This window comes from Mesoplodon bidens (genome assembly GCF_964165515.1).
Source record: "Mesoplodon bidens genome assembly, chromosome: 4".
Classification (NCBI taxonomy): domain Eukaryota; kingdom Metazoa; phylum Chordata; class Mammalia; order Artiodactyla; family Ziphiidae; genus Mesoplodon; species Mesoplodon bidens.
This window is the reverse complement of record NC_138160.1, coordinates 145891800-145909927: the sequence shown is the minus strand read 5'-3', so window position 1 is coordinate 145909927 and position 18128 is coordinate 145891800.

Genomic DNA, 18128 nt, shown 5'->3' with positions numbered 1-18128 from the left:
CTGCGGCATGTGGGATCTTCCCGGACCGGGGCACGAACCCGTGTCCCCTGTATCGGCAGGCAGACTCTCAACCACTGCGCCACCAGGGAGGCCCTTTCCTTAATTTTTTATCTATATGTGATGATGGATGTTCACTAAACTTACTGTGATAATCATTTCATGATGTATGGAAGTCAAATCATGCTGTACACCTTAAACTTATACAGTACTGTATGTTAATTATTTCTCAATAAAACTGGAAGAAAAACAAAAAACAAAAAACAATGAGATACCACTACACACCTATTAGAATGCCCCAAAATCTGGAACAATGACAACATCAGATACTGGCGAGGATCTGGAGCAACAGAACTCTTGTTCATTGCTGGTGGGAATGCAAAGTGGTCCAGCCATTTTAGTTCTTACAAAGCTAAACACACTCTTACCAAATGATCCAGCAATTGCACTCCCTGGTATCTACCCAGAGTAGTTAAAAACTTATATCTACACAAAAACCTGCACAGAGATGTCAATAGCAGCTTCATTCATAATTTTCAAAACTTGGAAACAACCAAGACGCTCTTCAGTAGGTGAATGGGTAAATAAACTGTGGAATGGAATATTATTCAGTGCTAAAAAGAAATGAGCTACCGGGCTTCCCTGGTGGCGCAGTGGTTGAGAGTCCGCCTGCCGATGCAGGGGACACGGGTTCGTGCCCCAGTCCGGGAAGATCCCACATGCCGCGGAGCGGCTAGGCCCGTGAGCCATGGCCGCTGAGCCTGTGCGTCCGGAGCCTGTGCTCCACAACAGGAGAGGCCACAACAGTGAGAGGCCTGCGTACTGCAAAAAAAAAAAAAAAAAAGTAGAGGAAAAATAAGAATTTTATCTTCCGGGATGGAAGATAGCTAAGGAGTATCTCTCTCAAAGCAGAGTAAAGAGAGAACTTCTCTCTCAAAGCAGCATAAAGAAGAAATTCTCTTCTTCTTTAAACCACATGGAATATAGATCCCTACAGACCAACATCTGTCTAAAAGTAGTAAAAAGAATTAAGAAACTGAAATAGAAAGGATTATTTGAAAGAAAGGAAGGAAGGAAGGCTGGAACATTCCCAAAACTGAAGAAATTCATGAGCCCCCAGATTGAAAGAGCCCACTGTGAGCCAAACGAAGTGAATTCCTTAAAAATTCCACACTGAAACTTACTGAAATGAAGTTCCAAGCCATTAAGGATAAAGAACAAAACCCCAAATCCACCAGAGGAAAAAGACAGCTTTTCTACAGGAGATGAGCAGTTGGAGAGCACAATTTTTAATCTGTACAACAGATGCCTGACAATAGAAGCGAATCCTCAGAGCCCACAGGATAAATATCTCAGAACTGAAAATTCCATACCCAGCTAAATTACCACGTTAGAATAAGGGTGCAATAATGACATTTTCAGACAAACAAGATCTCTCATGTTCTCCCCTTAAAAAGTCTTCATATTCCTTAAGCCCTCTCCACTGTCCAGTACCCAGGCATCAGCTCCCAGAGCTCTGGGTTGGACACATAGGCTCTGTGCAACTTTACCTGTTTTTGTTTAATTGTTTTTACTTTTTATTTTGAAATAATTTCAGACACAGAAAAGTTGTGATGATAAAATTAAAAAAAGTCCCAGCGGGGAGGGGTGGGTGGGATGAACTGGGAGATTGGGATTGACATATATACACTAATATGTATAAAATAGATAACTAATGAGAACCTGCTGTATAGCACAGGGAACTCTACTTCTCTTCGCTGTACAGTAGAAACTAATACAACATTGTAAAACAACTATACCCCAATTAAAAAAAGAAAAAGTCCCACATACTCTTCATTCAAATTTCTCTAAGGTTAACATCTCACCACATTTCCATTATCCCCATCATCTCCACTATCTCCATCTCCATCATCTCCATCTCTATCATCTCCATCTCCGTCATCATCATCTCCATCTCCTCCATCATCTCCTCCTCTTCCTCCTCCTGCTCTCCTGCTCCTCCCGTCCCATTCATATATATATATATACACATACACACATACTTTTTTCTGAGAGAGTAACTTACAGACATGATGCTCCTTTACCCCTAAACAGTTAGTGTGTGTTTCCTGAAAAAAAGGAAATTTCCTTACATAACTACAGCAGAGATACCAAAGAAGGAAAGTTAGCACTGTTACAATACTATTATCCAATTTGCAGACCATCAGATTTTTCCATTGTCCCACTCATATGCTGTATAGGATGCAACCCAGGGTCACATGGTGCATTTAGTTATAATTTGTCTCATCAAATGTCTCTTCAGTTTCATTTAATCTGGAACAATTCCTCAGGCTCTACGTCTTGTGTGACTTTGCATCCTGATCAACAGAAGTCAACCCTCTTCGGACACACACTCTTGTCACATCCTAGGTGAATACGCAATGTCCCACCAGGGGACTCGATCTGGCCACCTGTGTCCCAGGAGAGGTTTTGGCTCATCAGTGGAGGCCAGGGCTGTGTGGAGCCTGCTGGGTGGAGCTGAGGTCTCTGAGAGCCTCCAATGGAAGCTCAAAGCCCTCAGATAACTAAGAGGAACCCAGGTACATCCAAGGGGAAACGGAAGCATGGAAGTAGTGTTGCAGCTACAGGAACAGAGGGGAAGGACCAGCCTGGACTCCCCTAGGACAAGCTGGTGAACAGGGATCCAGGGCTTCTCACAGATTCAGACAGTCCTGTGTCCCCTCACAAGGAATATTCCTTCTAGTGCTGTCCCCCCCAGTTCTCCTTCCTGTGCCAGTGGGCTCCCCCTTTCTCTAAGACATGCAGACATCCTCAGCACCTTCAGCCTCGCCCACCACCGCCCAAGGCGGTGAGCACCTCTGCTTCCTGAAACATGATGGTGAAATTCCAGCCACCCTCCCAGAGAGAAACAAGGTTAGGGCATCTGGTCTTTTCTCTGTTCACCCACCTCTGACACAGCACTCCTGGATCTTGCCTGACCTGAAGGTGTCCTGTCCATCTAGTGCCAGGTGCTCTTAGACCACTAGTCCCTCAGTCTGACACAGGAATTTTGGTAATTTCCATTCACTGAGGCCCACGCTGGTTACATCCTGCAAGTGCTCATGTTTGTTCCCCAGCGTGTGTCTTCATATGTTTTTCTCCACATTCTAGTGACTTAGGCATGCTGTCCTGTGTGTCCTCATGTGTCCTGTGGGCTCATGCATATTATCACGTGTGTGTTTGTGTGCTTCCTCTATAGAGGATATGTTTTATTCTATATAGAAAGTTTGTGCACATCTTTATTGGGGGCCTATATGGAGGGCCCACGAGCCTTCTCCAAGGTGCTGAAAGTTCTCCATTCAAGACCCACACCCACTCAATCTCCCAACCAAGGCAAGGTTACTCCTCTAGGAAGCCTTCTCAGATTGCCCCCACCTCCTCTTCAACTATGGGATGCAACATCCATTGCCTATGTCTTCAAGCCCCCAGCCCTTCCCCATCAGCTGGCCCTGCAAAACCTGGCTTCACCTGTGCAGACCCTACTAGATTCACAATCCAGGACTGAGAGTCCATCAGCCTGGCCAGGACCTACTGACCAGACAATAGGCACCCAGCCAGGCAGTCCACGGAGGGAGGCTGCGCTCAGCAGGAGAGGTGACCTGGCACCAGATCAGGAAGTGCACAATAGAATTTTTTTTTTTTTGGCTAGTTCGTGCGGCATGCGAGATCTTAGTTCCCCAACCAGGGATCGAACCAGTACCCCCTGCATTGAGAGCGCAGAGTCTTAACACTGGACTGCCAGGGAAGTCCTAGGAAGTGCACAATAGAGAAAACCCAATGACACAAGAAAGTAAGGAAGTAACACAGATTAAGGAAATCAACAAAACAGAGGGTAAAGGAACAAAAATGGCAAGAATAAAACCAAATTCTGGCTCCTTGGGAACATTAATAAGATAAACCCCTGAAGAGAATGAGCAAGGAGGAAATGAGGAGTTTTAAAAATCTATATGGGAAGGTTAAGAATAACTATACGTCAAAAAGACAAGAGATAACAAGTGTCGGTGAGGATGTAGAGAAAATGGAACCGTAGTTGGTGGGAATGTAAATTGTTGCAGCTACTATGGAAAACAGTACAGAGGTTCCCCCCAAAATTAAAAATATGACTACTGTATGATCCAGCAATTCCACTTCTGGGTTTTTATCTGAAGGAAACAAAATCACTATCTTGAAAAGATATAGGCACCCCTCATGTTCACAGCAGCATTATTTACGATAGCCAAGATATGGAAACAATCTAAATGTCCACTGACAGACGAATGGATAAAGAAGACGTGGTATAGGGGACTTCCCTGGTGGTGCGGTGGTTAAGACTCTGCACTCCCAATGCAGGGGGCCCGGGTTAGATCCCTGGTCAGAGAACTAGATCCCACATGTATGCCACAACTAGGAGTTTGCATGCCACAACTAAGGAGCCCATGTGCCACAACTAAGGAGCCCACAAGCCACAACTAAGGATCCTGCCTGCTGCAACTAAGACCCAGAGTAACCAAATAAATTAATTTAAAAAACGAAGAAGATGGGCTTCCCTGGTGGCACAGTGGTTGAGAGTCCACCTGCCGATGCAGGGGATGCGGGTTCGTGCCCCGGTCCGGGAAGATCCCACATGCTGCGGAGCAGCTGGGCCCATGAGCCATGGCTGCTGAGCCTGCGCGTCCGGAGCCTGTGCTCCGCAACGGGAGAGGCCACAACGGTGAGAGGCCCGCGGTACCGCAAAAAAAAAAAAAAAAAAAAAAAAAGAATAAGATGTGGTATATATACAATGGAATATTACTCAGCCATAAAAAGGAAATCCTGCCATTTACAACAACATGGATGGACCTTAAGGGCATTATGCTAAGTGAGGTAAGTCAGACAGAGAAAGACAAGTACTGTATGATCTCACTTACATGTGGAATCTAAAAAAAACCAAACTCATAGATAGAAAGAAGAGATTGGTGGGTGCCAGAGGCAGGGCAGGGCATGGGGCAGGAAAAATGGGTGAAGGCGATTTTAAAAAACTATATATGAACTATAGGCTGATAAATTCGAAAATCAAGATGAAATGAATTCATTTATGGGGAAATATAAAATGCAAAAATTGTACTAAGAAGAATCAGAAAACTTGACTAGACCCATAAATGTTAATGAGCTGGAAATAATGGGGGAAAAAAAACTCCCTCTACCTAACACACAAAACCTAGAGGATTTTACAATCAAGTTTTATCACCATTACAAGTAGCGGATAATTCCCATCTTATTCAGATTGATACCAAGAAGTTAAAAAACAAAAGGTGGGGGGTAGGGCAGAATACCAACTTCTCTTAAGAGGATGATATAGGCTACAAACCAAAACCAGATAGGGCTACAACATGGATGAACCTCAGAAACGGTTACATATTGTATGATTCTGTTTATATGAAATATCCAGAATAGGTAAATCTACAGAGACAGAAAGCAGATTGGTGGTTACCAGGCAGAGGGGGAGGAGAAGGAATGGGAGCGTATGTCTGAGTACCGGGTTTCCTTTTGGGACCACGGAAATGTTTTGGAACTAGACAGAGGTGGTGGTTGTGAGTACACAACATTGTGAGTGCACTAAATGCCCCTGAATTGTTTGCTTTCAAAAGGTTAATTTTGTTGATGTGAATTTCACCTCAGTGAAAACAAAAATAGATAAGAATATGGAACAAGGTAGGAAAATTCTGACCAATTTTCAATGATGACCATAGAAGCAAAAATCCTAAATAAAATACTGCTACCCACAAGACATGGAAGCAACCTAAATGTCCATCAACAGATGAATGGATAAGGAAGATGTGGTACATATATGCAATGGAATATTACTCAGCCATAAAAAGAATGAAATAATGCCGTTTGCAGCAACATGGATGGACGTAGGGATTATCACACTAAGTGAAGTAAGTCAGACAAAGACAAATATCATATGATATCACGTATATGTGGAATCTAAAAAAATGATACAGGACTTCTCTGGTGGTCCAACGGTTAAGACCCCAGGCTTCCACTGAAGGGGACACAGGTTTGATCCCTGGTCATGGGAAGCTCCACATGTTAACCAAAAATAAAAAGATACAAATGAATTTATTTATAAAACAGAAATAGACTCACAGACATAGAAAACAAACTTATGGTTAAGAAGGGGAAATATATATATATATGAATCACTTTGCTGTACAGCAAGTGTGAAACTAACACATTGTAAATCAATGTTATACTTCAATAAAAATTAAAAAAAAATACTCCGACTCAAATCTTGCAGTGTTGGGAGAAAATTACATCATGACCAAGGACAATCTGGCCAGAAGAGCATAGATGAGTCAGCCTCAGAAAACCAAGGTAACTGATCTCTGTCAGCAGATGGACTTGCTTCTGACATAGGCGCTTGTTTTTGCTGCAGCGTCATACGTGTGTCCTAGGAACTCAGACCTGAGAGCGCTAGGGCTCATGCAGGCACAGGGCTGGGACAACCCGCTCAACCTCCTTGCAATCCTGGAAGCAGAGCATTAACAAAAGCAGAAAGGAGCTTAAGAAAAACACTTGCAGGGTTTAAGAGTTACAATTTTATCTGTTACATTTCTAATAAGCATCAAGGAATATAGAAATTCGCCTTTTAAAAAAATTCAGAAATTCTGACATGTGCTACAACATGGATGAACCCTGAGGACATTATGCTGAATGAAAGAAGCCAGTCACAAAATGACAAATACTGTATGACTCCATTTATGTGAGGTCCCCAGAGTAGTCAAATCCATAGAGACAGAACATAGAATGAGGGGTGCCAGGGGCTGGGGGAGGGAGATGGGGAGTTAGAGCTTAACGGGGACAGAGTTTCAGTTTTGCAAGATGAAAGGAGTTCGGAAGATGGTTGATGGTGATGGTTGCACGAGATGAATGTACTTAATACCACTGAATTGTGCACTTAAAAATGGTCAAAATGGTAAATTTTGTGTTATGTATATTTTACAATTAAAAACGTACAAAGGAGAAGGAGAAGGTTGCTTAATGGAAAAGAGAGTGAGGAAGGGTCGAGGCAAAAGCGAATGCATAAAGGCTGGGAAAAAGAGAAAAATAAGCCAAAATAAGCACGTGGTCAAAAGGAAACCCTTGGGACTTCCCCGGTGGCGCAGTGGTCAAGAATCCGCCTGCCAGTGCAGGGGACACGGGTTCGAGCCCTGGTCCGGGAAGATCCCACATGCCGCGGAGCAACTAAGCCCGTGCGCCACAACTACTGAGCCTGCGCTCTAGATCCTGGGAGCCACAACTAGTGAGCCTACGTACCACAACTACTGAAGCCCTCGCGCCTAAAGCCCATGCTCCGCAGCAAGAGAATCCACCACAACGAGAAGCCCGCGCACCGCAACGAAGAGTAGCCACTGCTCGTCAGAACTAGAGAAAGCCCGCGCGCAGCAACAAAGACCCAACCAAAAATAAATAAATAAATACATAAATTTATTTTTTTTTAATAGTTAAAAAAAAAAAGGAAACCCATGGCTGGATCAGCATCAAGCGCATGGAGACTGCGCCACCTACTGGTTGCTTCCTGTGTTCGTCAAGGGGCTGAAAAAACATGCTCAGAATCCACTGCTATTTCCTCCTTATACTGACATCACTCCCCTGTTTACCAACAATTTTGTCAGAAGAGACAGCATCACTGAGACAGTTGAAACCAGAAGGAGAAAAATAACTTCCAAAGCCACCACCTCCTTCCAACCTGCAGACCTGCATCCAGATCCATGCGCCTGCCCAGCTCTCCTTCCTGCTGCTGTGAGTAAACAATTTGCCCTGATCCCGGGCAAACCTAGGCCACCTCCACCAGCTCCCACCCTACCTGCCTATTTAAGGAGCCACCTGAACAGTCTTCCCTCTGAACTAGATTATACCCACAGACATACAAATATGCTGACTCATTTTCCACCTTTTTGTTTTATTTTATTATTGAGATGAAATCGACATAACATAAATGTGGTTAAGAATCCACCTTCCAATGCAGGGGATGCAGGTTTGATCCTTGGTCGGGGAACTAAGATCCCACATGCCGTGGGGCAACTAAACCTGCGTGCTCTAGAGCACCACAACTAGAGAGCCAGTGCGCTGCAACTACTGAGCCCACACACTCTGGAGCCCGCATGCCACAACTAGAGAGGAGGCCACACACCGCAAAGAAAGATCCCAGATGCCGCAACAAAGATCCCACATGCTGCAACTAACACCTGATGCAGCCAAGTAAATAAATAAATACCTTTAAAAAATAAAATTTCAGTGCATTTAGTACATTCATAAAGCTGTGCAACCACTGCTAATATCTAGTTCCAAAACATATTCATAGTGCAAATAAGCACATGAAAAAAGGCTCCACATATATCATCGGGGAACTGCAAATTAAAACAACCGTGAGAAACCAGTACACACCTATGAGAATGGCCAAAACCGAGAAAACCGATGACACCAATTGCTGGCCAGGATGTGGAGCAACAGGAACTCTCGTTCATTGCTGGTGGGAATGCAAAACGGTCCAGCCACTATGGAAGGCAGTTTGGCGGCTTCTTAAAAAACTAAACAGGGCTTCCATGGTGGCGCAGTGGTTGAGAGTCCGCCTGCCAATGCAGGGGACACGGGTTCGTGCCCCGGTCCCGGAGGATCCCACATGCCACGGAGCGGCTGGGCCCGTGAGCCATGGCCGCTAAGCCTGCGCGTCCGGAGCCTGTGCTCCGCGACGGGAGAGGCCACAACAGTGAGAGGCCCATGTACCGCAAATAAATAAATAAATAAATAAACATACTCTCACCATATGATCCAGCAATAGCACTCCTTGGTCCTTACCCAAAGGGGTTGAAAACTTATGTCCACACGAAAACCTGCATATGGATGTTTATAGTAGCCTTATTCATAATTGCCAAAACTTGAAAGCAACCAAGATGTCCTTCAGCAGGTGAGTGGACAAACTGTGGTACATCCAAACGATGGAATGTTATTCACTGCTAAAAAGAAACAAGCTATCAAGCCATGAAAAGACATGGAGGAACCTTAAATGCACATGACTAAGTGAAAGAAGCCAATCTGGGACTTCCCTCGTGGTCCAGTGGTTAAGATTCCATGGTCCCAATGAAGGGGGTCCAGGTTCAATCCCTGCTCGGTGAACTAGATCCCGCATGCTGCACCTAAGAGTCCGCATGCCGCAACTAAGAAGTCTGTAGCCAAAACAAACAAACAAATAAATAAATAATAAATATTTAAAGAAAAGAAAGAAGCCAATCTGAAGACTCCATGCTGCATGATTCCATCGCTATGACATTCTGGAAAAAGCAAACATTTGGAGAGGGTAACAAGATCAGTGGTTTCCAGAGATCAGAGGGGAGGGAGGGATAAAGATGCAGAGCATAGAGGATTTTTAGGGCAGTGAAAATGCTCTGTATGATACTATAATGGCAGATACATGTCATTATACGTTTGTCCAAACCCATAGAACATACAACAACAAGAGTGGACTTGAAGGTAAACTATGGACTTCGGGTGATAATGACGTCATTGTAGGTTCATCAGTTTTAACGAAGGTACCGCTCTGGTGGGGGATGTTATATTTATAATGAGGGAGGCTATGCATGTATGGGGGCAGGGAATATAGGGGAAGTCTCTGTACCTTCCTCTTCATTTTTCTGTGAACCTAAAACTGATCCAAAATATAAAGTTTTTTCTTTTTAGTTTTTTTCATCACCACTTACTCATTAAGCTGTTGCTTCCCATTTGCCTGCTCCCCCAGCCCCTGGCAACCATTGATCTACTTTCTGTCTCTATGGATTTATCTATTCTGGACATTTCACACACTAAAGGGACTCATACGCTCTGACTTTTTGTGTCTGGCTTCTTTCACTTGGCATATGTATTCAAGGCTCAACCACGTTGTAGTGTGTGTCAGAAATTCCTTCGTTCTTATGACTGGATAATATTCCATTGTCTGGTTGGACCACATTTTGTGTATCCATTCATCCATGGATGGACACGTGGGCTGTTCCTAGGTTTGGGGTAGTGTGAATAACACTGCTATGAACATGCATGTACAAGTATTTCTCTGAATACCTGCTTTCAGTTCTTTTGGGTACATTCCTAGGAGTGGAATTCTGGGCCATATGGTAATTCTGTGTTTAACTTTTGAGGACGCGCCAAACTCTTTTCCACAGCGGCTACATCATTTTACATTCCCACCAGCAATGTATGAGGGTTCCAATTTCACTGCACCCTCACCATCACTTATTTTCTGTTTTTGCTTTCTCTCTCTCTCTCTCTCTCTCTCTCTCTCTAATTATAGCCATTCTCATGGGCATCTTCCACTTTAAAGGGAAAAAAAGACTCTCTGAGCACCCTCCCCGTCTGGCCTCTGCCCTAAGTCTCTGCCTCCACCCAACCGCCCCCCCCCAAGCAAAACTGTAGAAAAAGTCATCCATACACCCTTTCTCCTTCCCATTTTATCTTCAACCGGTGGAACTGTTTTTGCCGTCGTCACCAATGACCTCCACGTTATTAAACCCCACGGTCTCCCTCTACGTCCGGCTTTACCTAACGCATCGCAGCCTGTGACGGGATGGCGGACTTTTGCTTGATTCGCTCTGTTCTGAACTCTCCTGGTTTCTCTTGGCACCTCTATGCTCGCTCCTTCTTTCCTGATTCTTCCTCACCCGCCAGAAACCTCTAGATATCAGCGACACTCCCTCCTTTCCAAACCACGGCCACCCACTGGGACAACTCTGAAATTCATCTCTCCAACCCAGACAGTAGGGCCAGGCGCCTTCCCGGTCTCTCCACGTGGGGGCCTCGCAGGTCCAAACTTAGCTCCCAGGGGTCCCCCCCACCCTCGCCCGGCCCCCACCGTCCTCCCCATCACGGTTGGCTCCATCCTTCCGCAGCTCAGTCCGGATACCTGGGAGGCGCGCTTGCTTCCTCTTTCTCAGGGCCACATCGGATGCGCCACCCAATCCTGCAGCTCCGTTGGCTTTTCCTTCGAAACAGATAAAGCATCCGACCACTTCTCACCACCTGCACGGCCCTACCCCGCGCCAGCCCCATCATGCCCTCCCTGGACCAGGGTGGTCGCCTCCTCTCTTTAGCCACCCTCAGGCTCCCATCTCTGTGGCTTCCCACCGTAGACATTCCCCCCCCACTATAATCAGAAACACAGCCCCCACTTTGGGGAACCCTTTTTTATTTATTGCTATATCCTGAGTGCCTAGAACAGTGCCTAATACCTAGCACTATTCCACAATTTCTTTTTCCCACGTGCCCTGCTTTTGGGATCTTAGTTCCCCCACCAAGGATGGAACCTGGGCCCTCTGCAGTGGAGGGGCAGAGTCCTAACCACTGGACCACCAGGGAATTCCCCAACAAATGTCTTTTTTTTTTTTTTAACATCTTTGTTGGAGTATAATTGCTTGAAAATGTTGTGTTAGTTCCTGCTGTATAACAAAGTGAATCAGCTATATGCATATGTATATCCACATATCCCCTCCCTCTTGCGTCTCCCTCCCACCCTCCTTATCCCACCCCTCTAGGTGGTCGCAATTCACCGAGCTGATCTCCCTGTGTCATGCAGCTGCTTCCCACTAGGTATCTATTTTACAAACAAACGTCTTTTTTTTTTTTTGCGGTACGCGGGCCTCTCACTGTTGTGGCCTCTCCCGTTGTGGAGCACAGGCTCCGGACGCGCAGGCTCAGCAGCCATGGCTCACGGGCCCAGCCGCTCCGCGGCATGTGGGATCTTCCCGGACCGAGGCACGAACCCGTGTCCCGTGCATCAGCAGGTGGACTCTCAACCACTGCGCCACCAGGGAAGCCCCAAACAAATGTCTTTTTAAACGTGAGATATAATACACGTTTTAGTCGGTTAAGGTTGCCCTACCAAAATAATACAGAATGGGGGGAGCGGGCAGGAGGGGGCTTAAACAACAGAAACTTTTTTTCCTCACAGTTCTGCAGCCTGGAAGTCCAAGATCAAGGTGTCCGCAGGGCTGGTTTCTTTTGAGGCCTCTCTCCTTGGCTTGCCCTGAGTCCTCATATGGTCTGGCCTCTGGGCCTGCATCCCTGGTGTCAGAGTGCGCAAATTTCCCCTGCTTATAAGGACACCAGTCAGATTGGATCAGGGCCCACCCAAATGGCTTTGTTTCAATTTAATCACCTCTCTAAAGGCCCTGTCTCCTACTATAGTCACTTTTTGAGGTATCGATGATTAGGGCTTTGACATATAAATCTGGAGGGGACAAAATTCAGTACCCATAAAAATGTACACACATATCATAAAATTTACCCACTTAAAATGTACAATTCAATGCTTTTTAGTATATTCACAGATAATGTGAAGCCATCACCAGAGTCAATCTGAGAGCATTTGCATGACCACAAAAAGAAACCCCATATCCTTTTAGCTATCACCCCCTTTCTCCCCGCTATCCCCCAGCCCTATGCAACCACTAATCTCCTTTATGCCTCTATGAACTTACCTGTTCTGGATATTTCATATAAATGGAATCATACACTATGTAACGTTTTGCTCTTAGCTTCTTTGACTTAGCATAATGTTTTCAAGATTCGTCCACGTTGTAGCATGTGTCAGAACTATATTCCTTTTATGGATCAATTACAGCTCATGTTATGGTCCTACCACATTTTGTTTACTCATCATCTGCTGATGGACATATGGGTTGATTCCACCTTTTGGCTGTCAGGATTGGACCACTACAAACATCTATGTACAACAAGTATCTCCTGAATAAATGAAGAATCTTTCATAATCTAACCCAAAGAACTGCATAAAAGTAGAAACTTCAGACTGTGACAAGACAGAAGAAAGTATCAGAAAGATCCTTTTTTTCCCTAGTTTTTTTTTTTTTGAGGGAGAATGAATCAGTAATAATACAAATTAACATAAGTGTTGTTTCAGAACAAACTGGACCTACACGTTGTTGTTACTAAACCAATTTGGTAAAAATCAAAACCAAAAAGCATAGTCTAACTTAAGCCAGAAGCTTTCAAGATTGAACTCGGGCCCAGCAGTGAAAGCCTGAAATCCTAACCACTAGGCCACCAGGGAACTCCCAAGAGGGATCTTCTTAAACAACAAGGACCTACTGTAGAGCACAGGGAACTGTATTCAATATCTTGTACTGACCTATAATGGAAAAGAATCTGGGGACTTCCCTGGTGGCGCAGTGGTTAAGAATCCGTCTGTCATGCAGGGGACACAGGTTCGATCCCTGGTCCAGGAAGATCCCACATGCTGCAGAGCAACTAAGCCCATGTGCCACAACTACTGAGCCTGTGCTCTAAAGCCCAAGAGCCAGAGCTACCGGGCCTGCGTGCCACAACTACTGAAGTCCATGCGGCTAGAGCCCATGCTCCTCAAGCCACTGCAATGAGAAGCCTGCGCACTGCAACAAAGAGTAGCGCCCGCTCACTGCAACTAGGCAACGAAGACCCAACGCAGCCCAAAATAAATAAATAAATATATTTTAAAAAAGAATCTGAAGAAAAATATATATATTACTAAATCACTTTGTTGTACACCTGAAACACTGTAAACCAACCATACTTCAATTAAAAAAAATAAAAACAGAGGGATCGTCTTATTGCCAAAACACCCTTTAAAATCTAAATCAATTATAAATCAACTGTACTTCAATTAAAAAAAAAAAACTAGATCAGAGAATGGTCACCTCTGCTCAAAACCTCCCAAAGGATCCCCATCTCACTACATACCCTCTGTGCCTCCCACCCCCCACCCCCCATTCTCTGCCATCAAATCTTAAGACCACCACCACCCTCACTCCCTGCAGACCTACTGTTTCTGGAACCTATTGCTGTCTCAGGGCCTTTGCACGGGCTGTTCCCACTTCCGAGAATGTTCTTCACCTATACACCAGCACAACTCACCCATCCTCTTACTTCCTTCAGGGCTCTACTCAAGGGTCTCCGTATTCGAGAGGCCTCTCTTGACCATCTAATATAAAAATAGTGACCCCTGGGCCTCCCTGGTGGCGCAGTGGTTGAGAGTCCGCCTGCCGATGCAGGGGATACGGGTTCGTGCCCCGGTCTGGGAGGATCCCATATGCCGCGGAGCGGCTGGGCCCGTGAGCCATGGCCGCTGGGCCTGCGCATCCGGAGCCTGTGCTCCGCAACGGGAGAGGCCACAACAGTGAGAGGCCCGCATACCGCAAAAAAAAAAAAAAAAAAAAAAAAAAAATAGTGACCCTTCTTTCCCCCAACCTGGCATGTCCATCCCTCCTACTCTGGCATTTAGTCCCCAGAACAGAACCGTCTGACATCATGTACGGGTTTGTTGGTTGATCCTCTGTCCCCTCCCCCCAACCTCCACGTCATGGGGGATGGGGCTTTGTTCTGTTCAAGGCCAAGTCTCCAGGTACCTGTAACAATGCCTGGCGCCCGGTAGGTGCTCAATGAATGTTTGTCCTCCTGCAAAAATTAACCTACAAATGCGATGCGATCCCAAAGTCCCAACTAGATCTTTTACCAGGTGCAAACAAGCTCAGGAAAAGGTTCATGTACTACTAGCTACAGGTGATGTACTATATTATGAATGTGCTAAATGCTGCTGGATTGTTCACTTTAAAATGATTACATTTCGGGAAATTCCCTGGTGGTCTAGTGGTTAGGACTCTGCCCTTCCACTGCAGGGGCACGGGTTCAATCACTGGTTGGGGAACTAACATCCCACAAGCCGCCCAGTGCGGCCAAGAAAATAAAGAAATAAAATAAAAATAAATAAATAAAATGATTGCGTTTCCGGGACGAAGTGAGAGAGTGGCATGGCCATATAAACACTACCAGATAGCTAGTGGGAAGCAGCCGCATAGCACACGGAGATCAGCTCGGTGCCTTGTGACCACCTAGAGGGGTGGGATAGGGAGGGTGGGAGGGAGATGCACGAGGGAGAGGATATGGGGATATATGTATACGTATAGCTGACTCACTTTATTATACAGCAGAAACTAACACACCATTGTAAAGCAATTATACTCCAATAAAGATGTTTAAAAAAAAAGATTACATTTCTGTTATGTGAATTTCACTTCAATAATAATAATAAAGTAAGTGTAATACCATCGCACACCTGTGAGAATGGCTAAAATCAAAAAGACTGCCCACATCAGGTCATGCCAAGGCTGCAAGGAGACGAAAATATATACATTGCTGGGGGTGGGGGAAGGAAAGTAAGGGTACATCCACTTCGGAAAACATGTTGGCGATTTCTTTAGAATTTAAATATACACCTACCATATGATGCAACCACTCCACTCCTGGGTATTTTACCCGAAAGAACTAAAAGCAGATGAACGCGCTTACACATAAATGTTCTCAGCAGCTTTATTTGCAATCATAAAAAACTGGAAACCACCTAGATATCCATCAACAGAGGAATTAGGTAAATGGATGTGGAACAGCCGTACAGTCGAGTACAGCTCCGCCATAAAAGCGAGCTCACTTTTCATACATGCAATGGTATGTCTAGATCATAAAATAATTGTGTCAGGTAAAAACTGCCAGACCAAAAAAAAAAAAAAAAAAGGTATATACTCTATGATTCTAGAAATGCAGCTAATCTATAGTGTCAGAGCCAGTTGGTGGTTGCCTGGGTAATGTGGTGGTAGGGGTGGGAGCGGTAAAAAAAAAGGGGCACAAGGAGACTTTTGGGGGAAGAACCTGGCAAACATGATGCCCAGTGAAAGAAGCCAGACACCAAAGGCCACCTATGGTATGATTCCATTTATACAAAATGTCCAGAAGTCCAGAGAGACAGAATGTGGATCTGTGGTTTTTGTGGTTGCCGGGATGGGGGTAGGGGAGAGGAGTGACCGCTAACGGGGAAGGGGTTTCCTTTCGGGGGGATAAAAATGTCTTGCAACTACACAGAGGTGAGGGTTACACAACACTGCAAGTGTACTAAATGCATTGTAGGCTTTAAAACAGTTAAGTTAATGGTTAATTTCATGTTATGTGAGTTTTCCAATTAAAAGAAAAAGAGAAATGGTGAGAGCTGGATAAAGACACACACACACACACACACACACACACACACACCCCTACCTGGATCCCCCCTCCCCATCTTCACCACTGCAGCCCACACACATCCCCGCCACTCCATCTCCTCCCTTCTCAGGCCCATCAGAATTTCCCCAGGTACTGGGACCCGTGCCCACTTGACCATGTCCCCCTCCTTGTGGGCTCCCCAAACTTCCCTCCCTTTTCAACCTGGACCCTCCCTGGAGTTTCCTGGAAGCCAGTCACTGGGCTTGCTGCCTGTAGGATGGGATGGGCAGCTGGCAGCACAGGGTGACCCTGCTTGAGAGAACAAAGGCAGCTGAAACCCAGCCTGCTCATGCATGATGGGCATTTGCACCTGTGGCTGCCCCAATGTGCAGATGACAAAGCTGGCCCTGAGAAAGCAAAGCCACCTGCCCACAGCCAGTCAGCTGGCTCCAGTGAACAGGAGTCACCCACCCCAGCCTGCCCATTCCCAGCTCGTGCCCTCTGCCCCCGTGGTGGCCCCAATGAACTAGGCCTCCCTGGTGTTCGTGCCCTTGTGTGGCCCCCACCTGTGCCCCCGACACACATCTGGGCTGACCTGAGACCCTGCTGAATCAGCAGAAAGCAGCAGAAGCAATGCTGGCCCCGTTCTGGACCTGAGCATTAGAAGCATTAGAAGGGTTTTGGCTCTGCGCTTTGGGGAAACCCGAGTCACCAGGAAAGGGATGTGGCCATCCTGCTTGGGTGCCCACATGGAAGGGCCATCCAGAGAGGCCACGTAGAGAGGGAGAGGCGTCCCCATCCACCCATGCACCAGACATGACATTGGCACCGTCCAATGACATGGTAACATCCAGCTACTCCAGCCCCCAGATGCCAGCAGCCACCATTCACGGGGAAACAAAGAGCCACCAGCCAGGCCAGTCAACCTGGAACCACAACAGAGAATATGCCGGTGGTTGTTTGGAGCCCGTCAGTGCAGGGTGGTTTGTGCCACTGATCACTGAGAATCCAGCTGACACCCAGGAAGATCCAGACCCTAGACCTCAGCTCAGGTGGCGTGTGACACCGGCCTTACCCCCCTAACATGCCCTGTTGGCCCACTGCAGCTGTCCACACCTGAACAAAAATGAAGGGGGAAAAAAATCTAAAAACAAGAAAATTCTACTCTCTGGCATAACTCCTTCCTGCCAACTAGAAGAAGCCCACCAGGGTTCCAGTTCTGCAGCAGGAAACCTCGGCCCAGCTCGGGGGCTGGGAGGTATCCAGCGGGCGCCAGGGGAAGGCCTTGTACCCCAGGCAGCTGGGCACTCTCTGGTCCACCGTCAAAGTCCCCCAATCCCGGCTGCAGCCCACCTCCCAAGCCCCCACGGCTGCCCGACAGAGAACTCGGGCCCCTAACAGGCTTCCTGAGGCCCAGACTCCAAACCCCATTGGGAATTCCAGATCCCACAAGACACACTGCATGAACCAAAACAAACAAACAAACAAACAAACAAACCTCCCATGGGGGGGCGGAGCCCCAATGCTGAACTTTCCCACCCTTCCCACCCCCAGGAAGATCTATCTTCTCCCAGCATGTTGTCATCAGGGACCAGCTCCCTGCTTGCTGGATGTCAAAGCCACAAGACCCTGTGTGGGATCCTGGGTGCTCCCCCGGGCTACCAGGGCCCCGGCCACCGCATTTGGAGATGAAGAAAATGAAGGTCAAAGAAGAGTCCTGTCCTCATCACCCAGCAGTTACGGTGTGCATTAACTACACTTTCTTTATTCTTTTTTTGTGGCCACACCACATGGCTCGCAGGATCTTAGTTCCCCAACCAGGGATTGAACCCAGGCCCTCGGCAGTGAAAGCGCAGAGTCCTACCCACTGGACCACCAGGGAATTCCCAGTTTCTGTATTCTTGACGCCCTGTCAGCTGAGGCCTCACTGACAAGGAAGGGACTGTCCCTTGAGGGGTTAGCGAGTTCCTGGAGATGACAAACAAGTCTCCAGCGAGTGTACCTCTCCTACGCATACCAGCCAATCCAGAGCCACTGTGCCCCTGCCCTGATCACCCCAGGGC